Here is a 22,978-nt window from a genome sequence, read left to right as displayed (position 1 = left end):
AGATGCTAGAGCACTGTGCAGCATATTGCTGTGCAGCATATTGCTGTGCAAATCGGCGGACGATTGCGAACAGGGGTCGGGGGATTACTTTTCACAAGTAAGATTCAACATTATAATTGGTTGTATTTTGTAAATAGAATATTATTGTACTGTATTGATGTCCGCCAGCGAAATCGTAGCCAGCAAACATTATGTTCATGGCCAACTGAGACTTTATAAATCGCTGCTGTAACAAGTGCATTTCCCCGTTGTGGGATGAATAAAGTAAAATCTAATCTAATCTATCTATGAAGAAGAAGGAAGAAAATAAGCTTGACCTCCTTCTTAAAATGTTTTTGTGTTGACTCTCAAATCTCCCGTTTTTATTTTGAAGGTTTCCCAAAGACAAAGATATGAGAAAGAAGTGGGAAGTTGCTTTGAGGAGGGAAGGGTTCACTGCAAGCGAGTCATCCGTGATTTGCAGTGAGCATTTTAAGCAGGACGAGTTTGCCAGGACAGATTGTCCGACTCAGAGATGGTGTTATTCCCTCCATCTTCAGCTTCCCGGTTCACCTCCAAAGAGTAGGTGTATCATCATAAGGTTATTAGCATTCATAAATGTAAATATTCTATTATCAATAACAGGGCAGGGTGAAGTGTGTGTGTGTGTGTGTGTGTGTGTGTGTGTGTGTGTGTGTGTGTGTGTGTGTGTGTGTGTGTGTGTGTGTGTGTGTGTGTGTGTGTGTGTGTGTGTGTGTGTGTGTGTGTGTGTGTGTGTGTGTGTGTGTGTGTGTGTGTGTGTGTGTGTGTGTGTGTGTGTCAAGTATTCTGCTTTTTCATTTTAGCCGGAAAAGGGCAGAAAAGCTGAAGAGAGCCTGTCTGTGGCCCCTCAGGACGACCCAGAAGCTTCAACCTCACACTCACAACCTCAGCTTAATGATGTGAGTATTTCTATTTTCAACATCATTCATAATGGTCCTAGACAAAGTAAAATCTCTCTTGTTTGCTACCAATCATATTAAACACACTCACAAATAAACCCATACACACACAATTGAAGACATGTTGAACATGCATTCCTGGTACACTCGCACACACACACACACACACACACACACACACACACACACACACACACACACACACACACACACACACACACACACACACACACACACACACACACACACACACACACACACACACACACACACACACACACACACACACACACACATGATGCTGGCAGTGGCTTTGACAGGTGATGACTATAAGAAAGAATGTGGGCCATACTCTAGTTGTGTCAAAGTGATGTGTGTGAAGTGAAACATCACTCAAACCATGTTCATCCCTCTTTCTAGGATCATAGCTATGTCTCGCCTGCTTCTCCTACTGCTCTTAAGGCCAGACTCAATGAAGCTTTAGCAAGAGTGGAGAGTCTCGAGCGAGAGAGGAAGAATGCCATGGCTAGAGAAAAGAGGGCAAAGACCACAGTGAGGAGTCTTTTGGGGGATTTGAGGGAAAAGAACCTCATTAATGAAGAACTCAAAGAGGCTTGATTTCTACTCCGGTAAGATGAAAGTAGCACTTTGAAATTCATGTACATCTTACTCTTACACTCTTTATTAAACTCCTTTGTTATTATATGAAGGGGACTTATTATTTTTTTCTCATACAATTTCAGATCTTCAAATAGACTTCAAGGCAAAGCAGGGCCATGAGTACTCAAAGGACCACAGAGAATGTGCCCTCACACTCCATCTACATGGTCCAAAGGCATACAAATACCTCAGAGAGACTAAAAAAAAAAGGTAGTCTTAATGTTGTTCAATTTCATTTTTGGAAATTACGGTTGCAAGTACGTTAAATAGCTACTTCTCAATTTTTTTACAGGTGGCTGTGTTCGGTGGATGGCAAGCCTGGCCTGAACAAGATGATGCTGAATATGCTGGAGAGAAGATGCCAGGAAGACCAGGCTAAATATGGATGTGTTTCACTCATGTTGGATGACATGGCCATCAGAAAACATGTGCAATATAATCCACATAACCAGTCAATGTCTGGTTTTGTCGACATGGGTGATGGAAACAATGAAACCGATGTTGCTACTGAGGCTCTTGTGTTCATGGTGGTTGGCCTACAAGGACATTGGAAGGCTCCCATTGCATATTACCTGACGAAGTCTTTGTCACCTGAAACACAAAGGGTCCTAATCTAAATCTAAAATCTAATCTAATCTATCTAGGAAGAAGAAGGAAGAAAATAAGCTTGACCTCCTTCTTAAAATGTTTTTGTGTTGACTCTCAAATCTCCCGTTTTTATTTTGATGGTTTCCCAAAGACAAAGATATGAGAAAGAGGTTCTCAGTCATGCTTTGGAGGAGCCGCATGCACGGGGCATTCGGGTGTCATGAGCAACTTTGTGTAAATATGGTTTGGGCGGGGTGGTGTCATGTTCTTGTGTTTAACTTGAACATTTACATTTTTTATATAGATGTAGAAGTACATTTTCATTTTTTATGACATAGATATTCATTTTTACTGATATATAACTTCTGTCTATGTATAATGTATTATTGTTTCTTCATTTTTCAACTTATTAAAATAGCTGAGTATAGGCCTACACAATCTGCTTCTCTATCATATATAGACCATTAGTGTTTTTTTATGTGTGTGTGTGTATATATTATATATCGTGTGTCTTTTGCAAAATACCTATCATACATAACATAGGCTATCAAATACCAGAATATTCTATTGCTGTTAAGCCTACTATGAATATTAAAATACGCCGAATCATGTGTCCGGTATCATGCCTACATATATGACGTTTGCAGAAAACCCCCCCCGTGAAAATCAGTTTTGTATTCAGCGAGTTATGATTGATAAAATGCGCAGACACTTCATTGCGCCTGCCAGACAGATCACACAGTGGAGCGGGTGACCGGTCCAAGATGGCGGGCCCACGGCTCGTCAGCGCCAATAGGCAGTAGCGGTCGATGCGGCGTCTACTCTTTATATGTCTATGGGTAAAAAGGTTCGCATGAACTACTTTTAGTACCGGTGTTGTGTCACATTATGCCTCCCCGTCATGAAATGCCCCCCTTGTCACGGGAACGCGCATTTCTAAATGATACGTTTACGCCTCTAAATGACACGTTTACACCATAGGTTTACACCTTAAAAATATGTTTAAAACGAAAAGTAAACGTTCAGGGTTTTTATTAATGGTAATATTCAGACTGTGAGTTGTTTAGTGGTAGCTCATAGTCTGATTCTTATGGTTTAACTTTCGCTCCGTATTTGAGATGTCGAAATTCATTCGTCACTTCCTTTTCAGTTTTTGTTTTTTTAAATCTTTTTTTTAATCATTATTGTTACGTCCTGTCTGTATAAACGTGCTTTAAAATGTATTGTTTAATTTTACATAGTTGTCATCTAATAATCAAAATATGTTTACAAATGTTACATAGTCTTTGTCAGCATATTATTATATACGCTATGCGTACAAAATAAAAGTGTGACATTCATGAAACTTGCTCCATTTATTGGTACCAGTCCTAGAACCATACCCTGAAAAATGCTTGAGGGTGGGATTCATAGAAACCTCTTTTTTGGGGGGGGGGCATTTTATGACAGGCCTGGCCATCACGATATGCCCCCCCTTGCTATCTTACAAAATAAAAGTGTGACATTCCTGAAACTTGCTCCATTTATTGGTGCCAGTCCTAGAACCATACCCTGAAAAATGCTTGAGGGTGGGATTCATAGAAACCTGTGTTTACTTAAACCAGCGATGGAGTGTATTCATTGATGTGTTATATCAGTCTATCCTATCATTTGGTTTTTCTATTGATCAAGTATGATCAAAAGGGGAGAATGTAGTGGAAATTTTTCTAATATATCATCCTTATTATATATCTTTCATATGCTTAAACCAAATGCTTCTTATTTCCTGATGTGCTTTATTTTATTATTATTATATTCTGTTATGGGTTTATTCCCAGACGCGTCAAGGCCACAGAGCTGCTTTGACTACTGGGAGACTCATACACAGTCACACACGAACTTCCCTGCTCTGAGAACCGTTATGCTATCTCCCGCTCAAGGCCAGGTGTCTAATAACAATATGTGACTGTGTGAATCCAGATTTCTCACGTTCCCACTCATTTGCTATATAACCTTTGCTTTTCCATTGTTCTGCGCACTCTCGCGCAGACTATCTTATACTCTGTGCGACTTGTGACATATTATATTATTGTATCGTGTATTTGAAGCTTCAAATAAATAACCAAAAGACAGCTTTTCTCGATTCACCATTTATCTGTTTTGATCATTTGACTTGTACTCTCCAGCCGTGTTTGGGAGCCAGATTTCCATAACAAATGGTCGTGGTCACAGGAGAGGGGAAAACGCTTTCAGATAAGCGTATTGCATTGCTCTGCCAAAACCTGTCACTAAGCGACAGATGATGTCATTCTTGCGTATGTGTTCATAACACACGGCTGTTGTTATGCTTGCTGTGACGTTACATTAGTCCGTTCTCTGCTTGTAATTATGCCGTTACAAGCTTCAAAGTTGTATTTTATCATCTGAATTTGCCGAAACAAGTTTAATATTCTGAAAGCCAATACTTTGAAGATGTATAAGTGAGGTGTCTTGAGTAGTCAAAATTACCTACAAATCATTGTACACACGTGTACATATTATTCTATTTGTATGCAGCTCTGTGTGATTTTGTAGCTACAATTCAGACTAATACACTACCAGAAGTGGAATAAGTACTCAGATATTGTACTTGAGTAAAAGTAGAAGTACCAGAGTGTTACAGTAACAGTCCTGCATTCAAAATGTTCTTCAAGTAAAAGTAGAAAAGTATTAGAAAAATATAGTGAAAGTAAAGACAGTAAAAGTAGTCGTTGTGCAGATTGGTCCATTTCAGAATAATATATGATGTGTTTTATAAGGATTGATCATGAAAGTGTTCTCAAAGCTGGTGAAGGTGCAGCTAGTCTGAAGTACTTTGTAGACTGCAGGGTAGCTTGTGGATTTACTCCAGGTGGAACTAAAGTCTGATTTAACACTTGATTATATTTCACATCATTCATCCACATCTGTGAAGTAACTAAAGGTATTACATACATGTAGTGAAGGAAAAGTACACCATGTACCTATGACTTATGTTCACTTCCAACCTAAAAGTACCTACAAAAATAGTAATCAATAATGTATTGAAAAGTTATTTGCTGATTGGTTTTTATATCGGCTCAGCCAGGTTATATGGGAGGCCCATTCTACGTACACTCTAACAACAAATGCCTTGGCTTAACAAAGAAAATCAAGGCAATAGGTTGCATCGATGGTTATTGAGTTAAGACAACTTCTATTGAAATGTTGTTAAAGCAACAAAGTTATTTGAGTTAGGGGAGAAGGCTTTTCCTCTACAATCAGAGGTGTTTTCAATTACCACTCACTTAATAATTGGTAGCATAAACACAAGTTTTTAAGTTGATTACTCCAAAGTTCCAACTTGTTTTACCGTATTATTTAAATATAATCTTAAATTGTATGTACTTAATTACCACATGTTGAACATGAACACATGTTTTTAAGTTGACAACTATTTATAAATTAAGTTGCTCCAAATAATATTGTATTCAATAGGGTTTTTCTCTTAGCTTTTTCATGTTTTTGCCTTTAAAGAAAGAAATTAATTGATTCCACAACAAAAATATTAGGCAATTAATTTTTTTATTTTTGAACTGCAGGTGTTTATTTCAACACATGATGTTTCAAAAGGAGAGACTTCATTTAGTTTGAACATTGCCTGAAGACGGTTGACGTACTTTCCATGGTGTGCACACCTAGACCGGACTTAAAAGACAGACAGGGTTTTATTGTTTGGACTTAAAAGACGTTCCTCCGACCAACGCTGACCTCATTTTGTATGTTGATGGGTCTGCCTCTCGCGACCAAGGGGGCACTAATCGGGTGGGTTTTTCTGTTGTTTCAGATTCTGCTGTACTCCGTTCTGGACCGCTTCCATGTCACCTCTCAGCACAGGCAGCAGAGCTCATCGCACTAACTGAAGCCTGCACGTTTGCAGAAGGCAAAACCGTGACTATTTACACTGACTCACGATATGCTTTCGGGGTAGTACACGATTTTGGGGCTATTTGGAAGTGTAGACAATTTCTGAAATCTGATGGCAAACCAGTACTTAACCATGTACTGGTTGCAGGCTTACTAGACGCCATTCTGCTCCCATCTGAGGTTGCAGTCTGTAAATGTGCCGCACACGCAAGCAGTACAGACCCAGTTTCCCTAGGAAATGTGTCTGCTGACTCAGCCGCAAAGGCAGCTGCTCTGACTCCTCTCGCACCTCACGCACACTCATTTGTTAAAATCCCTGTCTCCTCCTTCACTGACAAAATGTCATCACTGACTTCCATGCAGCAGCTAGCTACGCCAGTTGAGAAGGCTCAATGGAAGGCTGCTGGGGCTGTTTTTGACCTAAAATCCAGCATCTGGGTTGGCCCAAATTCTAATCCATGTCTTCCCAGACATTTTTTCCCTCATTTCGCTAAGTTGACACATGGGTGGGATCATGTGTCAAAAGGGGGGATGTTAGAGTCTATAAATCAGGAGTGGTTCACAAGGGGGTTCACAGTAACAGCTCAAAAGCACTGTGAAGCATGCTAATCTGCATTATGCAAAATTACAAACTAACAAAATGCTGTGCAGACACAGGTCTGTCATGGACACAAGCTCTGCCCATTGTGCTGATGTACATGAGGATGCGGAAAAGAACACGGAGTCAACTCAGCCCATTTGAAATCCTTTTTGGGGCTCCTCCACAGATTGGACTCAAGGCTCCAGGATGTCCTCTTCCCTCCACAACTTTGTGTGAGGATGCTATGTTGTCATATTGTGTTAACCTATCATCCACTTTAGCGACTGCCACTGGTCCGCTTCACCGCCTTCAACCCGGCGACTTCGTGCTGATCAAGGATTTCCGGAGAAAGAGCTGGAAATCCAATCGTTGGCAAGATCCCTACCAGGTACTTCTCGTCACCCAGACAGCGGTCAAGGTCGCCGAGAGAGCTACGTGGGTCCACGCCAGCCACTGCAAGGTCGTAGTCACAGGAAAGGAGAAACGATAGAAACAGATGACAACAAGTGACATGTCCAAGTCACCAACAGATGACAACAAGTGACATGTCCAAGTCACCAACAGATGACAACAAGTGACATGTCCAAGTCACCAACAGATGACAACAAGTGACATGTCCAAGTCACCAACAGATGACAACAAGTGACGTGTCCAAGTCACCAACAGAGATGACAACAAGTGACATGTCCAAGTTACCAACAGATGACAACAAGTGACATATCCAAGTCACCAACAGAAACAGATGACAACATGTGACGTGTCCGAGTCACAAACAGATGACAACAAGTGACGTGTCCGAGTCACCAACAGATGACAACAAGTGACGTGTCCGAGTCACCAACAGAGATGACAGCAAGTGACGTGTCCTAGTCACCACCAGCACCACACTTGCACTACATACACCAAAACACACTACACACAAGGTGTCACGAGCGAGTGCCAGCTGAGCGGTTCCATATGCTCTCTGGTTCCTCGTTTACCACAAAACGTCTCTTACACCACCTTATTTTTTCCCGGTGCTTACAAAATCTCGTATTGTCACATATCCGGTGCCCCTGAGAGAATCCTTTCTAACGTAGCATTCCCTGATGTTAAACATATTTCCCTCCAACTGGCGTGGCCCAGTGATGCTGGGTTTAGCGCGCCAGAAGATTACGTTTGGTTGTGCGGCAACAAGCTCTATCAAGTTCTGGCTCCCCTTTGGATAGGGACATGCACTCTAGTGGATTTGAATCCAGCAGCCACTGTACTCACGTCCTTAATGCACACGACACATCATTACCCAGAGTTCCAACACCCCGACCACCACAAGGAAAAAGAGATATGACGTCCGCTGGAGCTAAATTCATGGGTGGCCTGTTCCCATGGTGGGGTACAGTAAACAATGCCCATAAAATAGATACCTTACACGTCCGGCTAGAGAACCTCACTTACGAAATGACGCAAGGCTTCCAGGCATTGACCCCATTCATAATAGCCTCTAGGAACATGCTCATGCAGCACCAATTCGCTCTTGACCTTTTGTTCGCCTCAAAGGGTGGCCTGTGTCATGTGATCGGTGACTCCTGTTGCACTTACATTCCCGACGCCACCAAGAACATCACTGACACTGTGCTGCATCTTAACAACCTGTTAGCCGACATGAAAGCGATCATTTTTGGCCTATTAATCAGTTGTACCTGTTTGATTATCCCAATACTGAAGAAGTGCGTTTCCAGCATGGTATCCTCAGCTTTCGTTCAGTATACTGCTATTCCATTACACGACAATCCTTTGCTAGAATCAGAAGAGTCTGATTCCGATTTATCAATATAATCATGCATACCCTCTTCTCTTATCCTCTCTTTTGCTTACATTATATTGGAGTCTGTCCTCCACAAAAACAGCCAGTTTTCTATGATATATTTGTGATGTGTTTACTTAAACCAGCGATGGAGTGTATTCATTGATGTGTTATATCAGTCTATCCTATCATTTGGTTTTTCTATTGATCAAGTATGATCAAAAGGGGAGAATGTAGTGGAAATGTTTCTAATATATCATCCTTATTATATATCTTTCATATGCTTAAACCAAATGCTTCTTATTTCCTGATGTGCTTTATTTTATTATTATTATATTCTGTTATGGGTTTATTCCCAGACGCGTCAAGGCCACAGAGCTGCTTTGACTACTGGGAGACTCATACACAGTCACACACGAACTTCCCTGCTCTGAGAACCGTTATGCTATCTCCCGCTCAAGGCCAGGTGTCTAATAACAATATGTGACTGTGTGAATCCAGATTTCTCACGTTCCCACTCATTTGCTATATAACCTTTGCTTTTCCATTGTTCTGCGCACTCCATTGTTCTGACATTGACATATTATATTATTGTATCGTGTATTTGAAGCTTCAAATAAATAACCAAAAGACAGCTTTTCTCGATTCACCATTTATTTGTTTTGATCATTTGACTTGTACTCTCCAGCCGTGTTTGGGAGCCAGATTTCCATAACAGCTAATGGAGATGCAGATATTTCCAGCATTCTTTATTTAACATTCATCTAAGTATTTTTTCTTCAATCTTTATTTCAGACTCAAGGTCCATATCACATACAAAAAGACAAGACACACATCAATAAATAAGATAAAAAGCTAAACACAAAACAGATAAAAACAAACAGATAAAAACATAAAATCAGTTCAATCACAGCTAGCCACACATGCTCACTGTCTGTATAGGCTATTGCGCCAATGTCTCAAAATCATGGAAGAGAACCGGGTAGAACTCTTCATAGGGTTAATTAAAATCAAGATAACATGATTGTCCGAGTCTTCTAGGCGACACATGAATTTTTACACTAACTTTCTTAAAAGGGCTTGACAAGTAGGTACCCCCAAGTTAACAAACAGCTGGCTGGCACTGTGCCATCTTGGTACGCTCAGCAGCAACCGTAAAGCATCATTGTATGCAACTTTTAGTTTTTGTATGCTTCTTGCCTTGTAGTTACTCCACAGGTGAGCCGTGTAGTTACTCCACAGGTGAGCCGTGTACAATGGTGTACAGAAAGCTTTAAAAAGTGATACCTTGACATCTACAGAGCACTTGTGAAATTTCCGCATTAATATGTTTGCCTGGGCATACAGTTTGCAGCGTTGTCTATGGATGTCTTTGTCATCTGTGAGATCATCAGAAATATAATGACCAAGGTACTTAATCTCACTGCACACAAGAAGAATGTTGCTACTGAGAATACAATTAGGAAATACAGCCTTTTTATCTTCTTTACTTCGCACAATTATAATGCTACTCTTTTTGGCGTTATACTTAATATTAAAATCAATGCCATACTGGGAACAAGTCCTCAGAAGCTGTTGTATGCCAGCACTGCATGGGGAGAAGATGATTAAATCATCAGCATACATAAGGTGGTTGACAACAGTAGCACCGATGACACAGCCAGTTTTACACAAGTTCAGTTTCCTAGACAGATCATCCATGTACAGATTAAACAACAAAGGAGATACAATCCCACCTTGCTTGACCCCATTACCAACATAAAAATGTTCAGACACAGTATTGCCCCACTTCACCTGCATAGTCTGATGTGCATACCAAAAGGCTAAGATCCTTATTATGTACTTGGGTACCCCTCTCTGGCACATTTTGTCAAATAATTTGAAATGATTCAGTCTATCAAATGCCTTGGAAGCATCAATAAAACACAGAAACATGGTGGAATTATGGCTTCTATATTTTGCTATAATGTCCTTTAAAGCAAAAATACACATATCTGTGCCATGTTTTCTTTTAAAACCAAACTGGTTGTCAGCTGTGGTTCCAGCCTATCCAACAGAATTTTCTCCAACACTTTGGAGAGAATGCTAGCTAAAGCAATGGGTCTGTAATTATCAATGCCATTAATCTTCCCAGCTTTATCCTTGATGACTGGCACAGATAACATGGAATCTGGTAACACACCATGATTAAGGAAACCAGTAAGACACAGAGCAAGAAGAGGTGCAAGCTTAAGACTGGCATTTTTTAAGTGTTCAGCTGAGATGAGATCCGGGCCACAAGCTTTGTTATTTTCTAGATTCATTATAGTGTTGTAGACTTCCTCTGATCTAACTGTAACATTTTCAGTGGAGTCAACCTTTTCAACCACAAATGCATCACTCTTAACACAGTTGAACAACTCATAATAGTGTTGTCGCCACAGTTCTGCGATGCTACCTGACCCACACACTCCTTCAATGGAAGACGGTGTCACGATCTGTCTGTGTTGTGTTTTGTCTTGTCTTTTTCTGTCTTTGGTTTCCTGTTTTATTTTGAAAAGTGTTCACCTCCTGTTTTGCCTGTTGGTTTCTGTCTGTTTTCCCTCCCTGATTACCCGATTGTGTTCACCTGGTGCCCCTGTGTTTTCTCCTCCCTCCTAACCTGTCTCTTGTTTGTTTGATTAGTCATGTGTGCATTTAGGTTCTGTGTTTTCTGTTAGTCTTTGTTAGTTCCTTGTTATTGTTGGACTGTGTTCAGTGGGAAGAGTTATGTCTTTAAACCTTGAAATAAAGGTATTTTCTGTTAATCTGCATTTGGGTCCTGCTTGCCTCTCTCAACGCTGACAGACGCTAAGGGAGTATTACAGCTGTTTATGACTTTGACCTCTTTCCAGAAATCATAGCAACTATTGTTGCGCAGCTTTCTGGAAAGTGAGTCAGCCCTCATTGTGTCCTCGTTTTTTTTAATGAAGTGGACAGCATACTTATATTTGGCATTAGTGGACTGTTTATGTTCAAACAAAGACCCCTGTCTCGGCCTTCCTGATTCGGCCCACAATTTAAAAGAATCTCTAGCAGCAGTGTGTAACTCAGTCACATGTTCATTCCATCCAGGTTTTATACTATGCTCCTTTTTGTTACTGTTGTAAAAACCCTTACTTGAGGAATTTAACACATCAATAATAAGATCATATGTAAAACATAGATCACTACCATGCTGCACATTTTTACAGTTGGTGTCACTGCACAGCATTGCTTCTCTAGGAATTACAACCAAGTCTAATGATTTGTCAGTGAGTGAGGTATAGTGATTAATATCCTTCTCACTTAACTTTGACCAATCCAGCCTCCCTGTGTACGTTTTATTGTCATCAACAGATGGCACTGGAATATTTTCACCATTTAGGGTCAATACAAAAGGAATATGATCTGTAGTGGCCAACTCATTACAAATGTCAATGTTGTCCAGAGAAGCGTGTGCATCAGCTGTGCATATACAGTGATCTAGCCATGACATAGTATGCCATGCTTCACTAATATATGTAAAGCTTTTCTCAGGTAGAAGAGATTTACTTGACAGTATGAGATTATTATCATTACAAAAATGCAGTAAACATTTGCTAAACAGAGATTTATCATCCGAAATGTCAGCATTCAAGTCCCCCACTACATACACACAGGTTGTGGCATTATCCTTAATGAATGCGTTAACAAATGCCATTCTATTGCGATATTCATTTTCATATGATTCATAAGGTGTGAAAAATATTTACGATAATAAATGACCTATTTTCATACTTGATCTCTATACCAATGGCCCAGTCGACGTCCAATCTTACCACTGTAACTAAAGGATCATATTTACTGTTCCAGAGAATCGCCACACCACCAGGGGGGTATACTGCGAAGCAGGATTTTCGCTTAGCCGGCTAAATTCAGGGAAAACTCCGGCTTTCCGGTCCTACGAAGCTGGTTCTCTTTTTAGCAAGCTAGATCTCCATGGTAATATATGCTAAGCAGCTAACCTGGTCGGGACCAGGTTAGGTTGCAGGCTAAGAGCTCAACTCAGTGAAAGCACCGCCTGCTGACCAATCAGAGCTCAGTGTGCGGAGTTTAAAGCGATCAAGTCATATTACAGGAGAAAGGAAATACAGAAAAACTGCCGTCGCAGGAAAGACGGCCGGCAAAAATCACCGACTGTGTGAACGTGAACATTAATAGAATATCACCTCCCATCTTCAGAGCAATCTGACTATTATAACATTAGCGTTAAGAAAGCTTACTTAAATATCGGCCACAACATAAGTAACCGGATCAGAGTAACATTAAGTACAGTCCGCGGCATATCACTTCATAATGTATCATATCTCTCCTTATCTGAGTCAGCTGAGCCGTATCTGGCCGTGCAACACTCACAGTGTCACATACTGTATGCAGAAGTATTATTTTAAGCAACACATAAGTTGACGAAACACTCGAGACAAATGTAATTGAAGTCAGATCGTGTTTTAGACGGGGCAGTGATATCATAAACCTGTTAATGTACGCATTCAAACACTTTTTCTTTTACCAGCTGTATTCACCTTGCAGGTGCAGCTATGTGGCTTTTATCCTGGATAAAGTGTTTAAGTCATGGATGTTTAAAGTTTAACTTCTTCATTTTTGACTAGTATTAAAGTTCACTTTTCATTCAGGAAGTATGACGCTGCGCTGTCAGTGCGCTTCTCCATGTTTGTGATTGGTCGAATGCTCCAAATACCACCCCTTTCATGTGAACGCGCACCTAACTAGATAGGACACGGCTGGCTTGAGCGATCCACTTGATAACCAGCGTCGTAGTACAGTTTAGCGAGAGCGCGTATGTTTTGGATTAAGCCAACCGGCTAACTCAAACATATCCAGGTTAGGTTGAACCAGGTTCGCAGTATAGGCCCCAGGTTTCCTGCCATGGGCAATTTTATCACAGAGATCAGTAGTTGACTCCAACTCCATGAAAATTAGCATGTAGTGTATTCACCCTTTCCAGATCTTGCTTAGGTAACCATGTCTCCTTGTAAGCACAGAATATCACATTCCTCCAACAGTTTATCAACAACCAGCCGCCTCGCTTTATCACCAGCACTGTGCCCCACACGTAGGCCACGCGTGTTATATGACACCACCTGCATCCTATTGTTTATGTACTACAGTCCTTTACATCAGCAGATGCATGATCTGATCATATTGTATGCCTTTTATCTGCTAATGTACAGGAGGAAGAGTGATAAACTGTCTGTCTAGTTGGCTTACATAACAGTTAAAGTTTACAGCCTAAAAAACATGGAGCATTTTTTTCCCCTTTTATTAATTTTTATGTGAATTTGCACATTTCATGGTGATGCTCAGCCTCTCCCCTTAACTCAGGGGTCTGCAACCTTTTTGACCAAAAGAGCCATTTTGCTCCTTTTTCCAAAAAATGTTTTTGCCTGGAGCCGCAAAACATATTTCATAGTTTTGTATTGTTATATCAGACAAAAACTACAGTTTTTTAGCATTTATTAGGCTATTTATTACATGATATAAAACTGTTAACCTCTAATAAGAAACAAAGAACTCTTATAAGGAGAATTAAAAATAATACACAGGCATACTTTAAAATAAATTAAACACAGCACTTGGGGAGTCCTCTGCACATTTGAAGGAAAAAAAATATTATTAAAATGGGCCCACTTTGAAATAAATAAAACATATAGCTGCACGGTCCGTGTACGTTTTGTTAGTTTGATTTTTCGTTTGAACCAAAAGCCAAAAAACGAAAATACCAGCCTTTTTTCGTTTTTGATTTAAAATGGAAAAACGGGAAACCGGCTTTGGTTTTCCGTTTTTTCCATTTTAAATAAATGTGTTGTCTGAATCAAAAGACGGATAACGAGAAACCCTAATACAAAAAAGGTCAGTGTATGTTTTGGTCATTGGATTTTCTTTTCACAAATGGAAATTCAAAAACAAAAAACGACTGGATATTTGATTTTCGTTTTAAAATTGAAAAACCAAAATTGAAATACAAGGCGTTTTTCTTTATCATGGTCAAAAAGGGATTTACTAAATTTAAAAAACGGGATGATTTTCATTTTCTACTTCTCAAAACTAAAAATCAAATCACTAGAAAACAAAAACAAAAAAAAAACCGTTTTTTCATATTCTGCTACCGGAAGTTGTCTTTCAAAATAAGAGCGCAGGTGAGGACGGTCAATCCGTGTATCTACGGTCCATTTGTTTTCACAACGAAAACAGCCAAGACACATATTGAGCCCAGAAAATGAATGTTATTAAGGGCTGGAAATATAATAGGCGGGCCTATGTCTAAAATGGACAACATTGTTAGGAGATTTAAACTATAGCCTACAGCGATTCTGCACTGCGGTCAACTCAGCCGTCTCTCGAGTTTGTTATAATTGTTTCTGCCATTAGTTCTTCGTGAGATCGATCCTGTTGGACTCAGTAGGCTAGTAGTGAAACTACTCCCACAAGTAGCCTACTATGAAGTACGTAGCCTACTGTGTACTTTTTGACTAATCCTCTGTCAATGTCCCCTCCTGAGAACAAGAATGCATGTTTCTCTGCTATTTTGAATCAGCGTTAAAAAAACATTTCTTCATGAGACTGATATTATTGGACAGAGTATTTTAAGAGGATGGTAGACATGATATCAGCAATACTTCCAGTCAGTAGTCCGGCAGCAGCATTTTTACCCCTTGGAAAGTCGCTATTTAAATTGACTTTGATTGAAGTTAAGAACAATATCGATATTCTATAGATATAGCATATTTGATTCAGTCTTTCTGAACACTTTTAAAATAAAATACTGCAAATGAGGAATATTTGTAATGTTCTGCACACATTTGAAAACACGTGGCAGCTTTATTAATACAGGAGTTGAAAAGATTTGCGGAAGGATACATTCTTCATGGGCTTCAATGGCTCTCAAAGGGTGTTTTATGGTTGCTTGTATTATCCTCAGATAGGGGTTTGTTTAAATAACTAGTGACATTTTAATAAATATTGCAAAAAAGGGCTCCAAAAACGGCATTTATCCTGGCCGGCTTAGCCAGTGTGTATTTTTTCAAGCACCACAAGATTCATAGTTTATAAAGTACAATTCTGCGCAGCGGCGTAGCTGTGGGTGGGCCCGGGTGGGCCTGGGCCCACCCACATGCACGTCTGGCCCACCCACAGCCAATCAGCTCTTCATAGCGCAGAGCCGGGAAGCCCAGAAGGAAGTGCCACAAACTGCAGTTCATCTAGTGGCCGACAGGGGATGGATGCAAAAAGGAGCAATTCCCATAGACCCCCATGTTAAAATGCCCAACTTTACAGCAGAAATAAACATGTTTCTAGCCTGGATCCAATACAACTTATTCTGGATATAGTTAGATTCCACCTTCATGACAATGGAATAGGGAGTGCATTTTTTTACCGTGAGTTTTTATAGTAAGTAAAGTAACTTTTGCCGTGAGTGAATGAACGTATTATTTCTTCTTGAGGTCTGCAGTTTAGCGTGTACACATTTGCTGAATATGAAAACACTCAGTGTGTGCCCACTGTGCGACTGTCAAGGATAAACAACCTGTGCCCCCGATATATGTTGTATGTATTATTGCTACACAAACATTACATTGCAGTTTAAGTGTCGCCAACTCCGTTTAAGAGATCTATCCCCCGTCTGTGTGCGAGGGGGCGGGGCAGTTTACACACACGCAGCTGCTACATGCAGCAACACACACACACGGAGGAGATGGCGGAGAGAACGCGCTCCGAGGTGTGGTGAAACTATAGCCGTGTCGATGGGGACAATACTCGTTACCAAAAGTGGAATAAGAGTTTAGTATTTAAGGGCGGTAACACGAGCAATGTGTCTAAACATTTAGCAAAAGTGTGCTCCACATCCAGACGGAGGAATGCACCGGGTTCGACTGTCTTTCTAGCAGCTCTGTAGCTCCATCCACAAGTAACGTTTCCACGTCAAGTGTTATGTATGCTAGCAGCAACACACCGAGTTAACTACATTATACAAACATGGGTTATGATTAGAGGTAACTGAGTTATTTATTTTGTTAAAGTTTCAGCTATTCTGTTTACAGTTCTGTCATCACATTATTTAATACGATTTGTTAAAACATTGTTGTTTCTTTTGATGTGAAATATTATGTATTTAATTTAAATAAAAAGCAATGTTAGTTTTGTTCACAATTTGTTAAGTTAGTTTACCTTATTTTTTTCTCCAAAATAACCGATAAAAGTAATATTAAAGGACCGGATCGATAAGACATAGACATACTTTATTGTCATTTCAACAAGACACAGAGTGTACTATTACAACGAAATTGCGTTGTACTGGCTGCAGGAACAGGACAATATAAAAACTTGCTAAAATTGTACATATAAATAAATAATAGTGACGTGGTGCTGATAAAATTAAAGATAAAGTGTGCATTTAAAATATAAAGACTTACTATACATATAAATAAAATAGACATACTATAACAAATATGTGCTCTTTACATAATAATGTAATCTTTATGTTTCTGGTCTACTTGCTGTTCAGCAGTCTCTTGCTGGAGGGCAGCAGGGAGAACAGAGCATGGTGAGGATGAGTGGGGTCTTTAAAAATGTTCTGGGCTTTTGTCAGGCAGCGTTTCTGAGCGGTGTCTCTGATGAGGGAGAGAAACTCTGATGATCTTCTCTGCTGTCCTGACCACTCTCTGCAGAGACTTCCGGTCTTTTGCGTTGCAGTCTCTCGACCAGATGGAGATGCCGCTGATCAGCACGCTCTCTATGGTTCCTCTGTAGAACGTGGTGAGGATGGGAGGGGGGAGCTGTACTCTTCTCAACCTGCGCAGGAAGTGTAGGCGCTGCTGTGCCTTCTTAAATAGTGATGTAGTGTGAGTGGACCAGGTCAGACTGCTTGTGATATGCACCCCCAGGAACTTGGTGCTGGCTGTAGTCTTCACTGCTGTGCCGTTGATGTGGAGTGGTGGGTGACAGTGCTTTTTGTTCCTGAAGTCGACAATAATCTTTTTTGTTTTATCGACATTCAGGATCAGGTTGTTGGTGTTACACCAGTCTGTCAGATGTTTCACCTCCTCCCATGTAGGCCTGTTCGTTGTTGTCCCTGATGAGTCCCACCACTGTTGTATCGTCCGCGTACTTTATGATGTGGTTGGTACTGAACCTGGAGCATAAGCATAAGCGCTATCTATAAAAGTAGTAGTACCGTTAAAGCCTTAACGATACCCATCCCTATGTGGATGTCAGTTTTACACACATTCTGAGGCCGCCGTGCCTATATTTTTTGTTTTCACTGCTAATTTATGCTTATGTTCTATTAGTGCATTAAAAAATCATTAATGAAGTTTCAGCTCAGACCCCACGCTTAATATGTCTCCCCCTGGCCCACCTACATTTCTCCAGGCCCACCCACACAATAATTCCTGGCTACGCCACTGGTCTAAACTGACGCCGTTTTGCATTTCTATAGGTTGTAGATATGAGCATGGTTTTATCATGTTTATTCGTGTGTTATGCCGTTTGCCAAGACTTGATAAGTTGCTCGTAAAACACAGGAGTATGGATGCTAAGAACACCATATGTGGTAAATTGTACAGCTAATATAACACAACACATTGGTTGTATTTCCTTTAACTGGTGTTGCTGCGGGGGGGGGGGGGGGGTTGAGACTCACAGGCTGCAGTGGAGACGCTGCGCACAGCTGATCGACAGCTGGAACACAAACCACCAAATACAAAAACATAATTCAGATCCAGTCGTCATGACTCCACTCCGGAGGGATTCCCCGTTCACTTCTTACAGTTTCTCATCAAGGGGGGGTGTCTCCTGTCCCCGGTACAAACACACTGCCTGAGGAAGGCTATGTGTATTTATTTTCTCATTAACCTTTTTCGGTCCACTTATTTATTTATTTTGGTGACGATCCGACCTCCATGCTGCTACTCTGGTTCAAACTGCATCCACCAAACAATGTGATTTATCTCGACCTCCCCAAAATAACCAAAATCTGACACGGTGTGTGAGATGTCTTTTTTAGCTGTTCTGTCGTCATTTCCTGCGATCTTCTTCATGCAGTCAGTCAGAATGAATGAATGAATGGGCGTTTCTTTGACTATTTATAGGCAAATATGGGCTTTACGTGAAGCCCGCAAAAGCTGCACCGCATTTTGAGTCGATTGTGATTTATGTGGTGGCGAAGTCGATAGGGACTTGGCTTGGCAATTGGAAGGTCACCAGTTCAAGTCCCGGCAAGACCAAGTGCTACCGAGGTGTCCCTGAGCAAGGCACCGTTCCCTACACTGCTCCCCGGGCGCTGTTCAAAATGGCTGCCCACTGCTCCTAACACTAGGATGGGTCAAATGCAGAGAAACAATTTCCCCACGGGGATTAATAAAGTATATCAAAATCAAAAAAAAAAATCAAATAAAGGGAAACCGGCGTAGGAAGTGCTGTACGCACTTTCCTCGCCGGTACGCAATGTTCGGTGAATCGGAAAATGTCTGTACCTATTTTTTGGATTTCTACTACGTAAGCAACCTTCCCACGTGAATCCTACGCACATCGTTATAAATGAGGCCCCAGATGTCCCGCTTTGTGCGGTATTGCACAGCATTTTCACGACTTGTACGTACATTGAGACGATGTCCCGCATATTTAATTTAGATTGGCTAAAACGCTTTTCTAAAATCTGATGACATGAATCAGATGCGGAGAAAGGCCAGCTCAGTTCGCTGACGGCCCGCCCTTTATTATTATATGTTTTAAACGGCATCATGTAAGTTGCGCTGACAGGCGACAGAGGTTCACAGTGAGACCATTGTCTCTCTAACTGTGTGTGACCCAACTCAATAACATATCATATGGAATGCCATGTGATCTTTAATGAATATCAGAAATACGCTGTATTAAACATTCTGCTATAACACTGAATGAAATTGATACTGTTTGACTTTGTATTAGTTAGCCTACTACTTACAATACATTGAAGTAATTTACTTATAATTTACTTTTTGAGAAATCCTCTGTCAAAGTCCCCTGCTGAGAACAAAATCAAGCCACTTCTGCTAAGTTTGATGAGGGAATTATTTTTTGTTGCCATTAGTTCTTCGTGATATTGATCCTGTTGGACTCAGTACTAGTGAAACTATCCCCACAAGTAGGCTACTATGAAGTAGGCTACTTACTGTGTACTTTTCCAGTAATCCTCTGTCAATGTCCCCTCCCGACTACAAGAATACATGTTTTTCTTTTAATAAGCGTTAAAAAACATTTCTTCCTGAAACTTATATTGTTGGACAGAGTATTTTAAGAGGATGGTAGACACGATATCAGCAATACTTCCAGTCAGTACTCCGGCAGCAGCATTTTTACACCTTGGAACTTCTTTAGAGTCTGGCCTGGATAGCTGGTCACAAATATCCTTCAGCACACTGACACACTATGTCACTCTGGTTGCCCTCTTATGATGCTGGTGTCTTTTAATATATAACTATTTCTCAGCCGCTAATTCGTTCCTCGCAGATTCTTCAGTCTCATCAGCCTCATGCTTCCATCAGTCCCAGTCAACGCCTCCAGCACACGTCCAGTGTCTGACTCCATATGATATTGTCCTGATGCTGTAAGGGTGATGCCCCATGATCACACAATGTGTGCCAAGGACCTCATATTATGTCTGTCATTAATGTTACATCACCCATTATAACAGTTTTCTTTCCTTTTTTCTCTTCTCTTAACTGAATAGTCCTGTCTTTAAGTATAATACAATGTAAAGTCCTTTTTCTGCACCATTTTAAGGCTTCAAAACAGGCATTTCTACTGTATGTGTTTGGAGAAATGAAACAATCAATGGCGCAGAATCAGTGGCGTAGCCAGGAATTATTGTGTGGGTGGGCCTGGAGAAATGTAGGTGGGCCAGGGGGAGACATATTAAGCGTGGGGTCTGAGCTGAAACTTCATTAATGATTTTTTAATGCACTAATAGAACATAAGCATAAATTAGCAGTGAAAACAAAAAATATAGGCACGGCGGCCTCAGAATGTGTGTAAAACTGACATCCACATAGGGATGGGTATCGTTAAGGCTTTAACGGTACTACTACTTTTATAGATAGCGCTTATGCTTATGCTCCAGGTTCAGTACCAACCACATCATAAAGTACGCGGACGATACAACAGTGGTGGGACTCATCAGGGACAACAACGAACAGGCCTACATGGGAGGAGGTGAAACATCTGACAGACTGGTGTAACACCAACAACCTGATCCTGAATGTCGATAAAACAAAAAAGATTATTGTCGACTTCAGGAACAAAAAGCACTGTCACCCACCACTCCACATCAACGGCACAGCAGTGAAGACTACAGCCAGCACCAAGTTCCTGGGGGTGCATATCACAAGCAGTCTGACCTGGTCCACTCACACTACATCACTATTTAAGAAGGCACAGCAGCGCCTACACTTCCTGCGCAGGTTGAGAAGAGTACAGCTCCCCCCTCCCATCCTCACCACGTTCTACAGAGGAACCATAGAGAGCGTGCTGATCAGCGGCATCTCCATCTGGTCGAGAGACTGCAACGCAAAAGACCGGAAGTCTCTGCAGAGAGTGGTCAGGACAGCAGAGAAGATCATCAGAGTTTCTCTCCCTCATCAGAGACACCGCTCAGAAACGCTGCCTGACAAAAGCCCAGAACATTTTTAAAGACCCCACTCATCCTCACCATGCTCTGTTCTCCCTGCTGCCCTCCAGCAAGAGACTGCTGAACAGCAAGTAGACCAGAAACATAAAGATTACATTATTATGTAAAGAGCACATATTTGTTATAGTATGTCTATTTTATTTATATGTATAGTAAGTCTTTATATTTTAAATGCACACTTTATCTTTAATTTTATCAGCACCACGTCACTATTATTTATTTATATGTACAATTTTAGCAAGTTTTTATATTGTCCTGTTCCTGCAGCCAGTACAACGCAATTTCGTTGTAATAGTACACTCTGTGTCTTGTTGAAATGACAATAAAGTATGTCTATGTCTTATCGATCCGGTCCTTTAATATTACTTTTATCGGTTATTTTGGAGAAAAAAATAAGGTAAACTAACTTAACAAATTGTGAACAAAACTAACATTGCTTTTTATTTAAATTAAATACATAATATTTCACATCAAAAGAAACAACAATGTTTTAACAAATCATATTAAATAATGTGATGACAGAACTGTAAACAGAATAGCTGAAACTTTAACAAAATAAATAACTCAGTTACCTCTAATCATAACCCATGTTTGTATAATGTAGTTAACTCGGTGTGTTGCTGCTAGCATACATAACACTTGACGTGGAAACGTTACTCGTGGATGGAGCTACAGAGCTGCTAGAAAGACAGTCGAACCCGGTGCATTCCTCCGTCTGGATGTGGAGCACTTTTGCTAAATGTTTAGACACATTGCTCGTGTTACCGCCCTTAAATACTAAACTCTTATTCCATTTTTGGTAACGAGTATTGTCCCCATCGACACGGCTATAGTTTCACCACACCTCGGAGCGCGTTCTCTCCGCCATCTCCTCCGTGTGTGTGTGTTGCTGCATGTAGCAGCTGCGTGTGTGTAAACTGCCCCGCCCCCTCGCACACAGACGGGGGATAGATCTCTTAAACGGAGTTGGCGACACTTAAACTGCAATGTAATGTTTGTGTAGCAATAATACATACAACATATATCGGGGGCACAGGTTGTTTATCCTTGACAGTCGCACAGTGGGCACACACTGAGTGTTTTCATATTCAGCAAATGTGTACACGCTAAACTGCAGACCTCAAGAAGAAATAATACGTTCATTCACTCACGGCAAAAGTTACTTTACTTACTATAAAAACTCACGGTAAAAAAATGCACTCCCTATTCCATTGTCATGAAGGTGGAATCTAACTATATCCAGAATAAGTTGTATTGGATCCAGGCTAGAAACATGTTTCTGCTGTAAAGTTGGGCATTTTAACATGGGGGTCTATGGGAATTTCTCCTTTTTGCATCCATCCCCTGTCGGCCACTAGATGAACTGCAGTTTGTGGCACTTCCTTCTGGGCTTCCCGGCACTGCGCTATGAAGAGCTGATTGGCTGTGGGTGGGCCAGACGTGCATGTGGGTGGGCCCACCCACAGCTACGCCGCTGGTTTAGACGTAATTCTGTCCTCCTGGCTGCTTACCGCATAATTCATGAGAAAACATTTAAACATTAACACAACATATTCGAGGTGGTTTTAAATAATAACCCGTATTTATTTATTTCTCCAAGTTATGTTTTTGTGTGCACTGAGGAATCGCAACCAGGCGTTTGTTTAATCATTTTAAGATTGGCTTTAATCAATGTTTGAAAATGAATTCTTCATATATGATAAATGAGAGGTAACATTTTGTTTCACTTTATTTCCACATATTTATCTCCATTCTTCCTTCTGCCAACGGTGTCGCAGTTTCTCGTCTCTCCCGTTTTTGTGCTTAGTGCGTACCAGGGG

General features: G+C 40.7%; 1 long non-coding RNA gene across 1 annotated transcript; it reads left to right on the top strand.

The window, feature by feature from the left end:
- The first annotated feature begins 494 nt into the window (after positions 1–494).
- On the top strand, positions 495–2,818 carry LOC139433816 (uncharacterized). Its single transcript, XR_011643218.1, has 5 exons — positions 495–561; positions 834–920; positions 1,341–1,549; positions 1,664–1,790; positions 1,873–2,818. It is a non-coding gene; the product is annotated as an uncharacterized lncRNA (long non-coding RNA).
- The last annotated feature ends 20,160 nt before the right edge of the window (positions 2,819–22,978 follow it).

This window comes from Pseudochaenichthys georgianus, chromosome 5 (assembly GCF_902827115.2).
Source record: "Pseudochaenichthys georgianus chromosome 5, fPseGeo1.2, whole genome shotgun sequence".
NCBI lineage: Eukaryota > Metazoa > Chordata > Actinopteri > Perciformes > Channichthyidae > Pseudochaenichthys > Pseudochaenichthys georgianus.
This window is presented reverse-complemented; position numbering and strand designations above follow the sequence as displayed.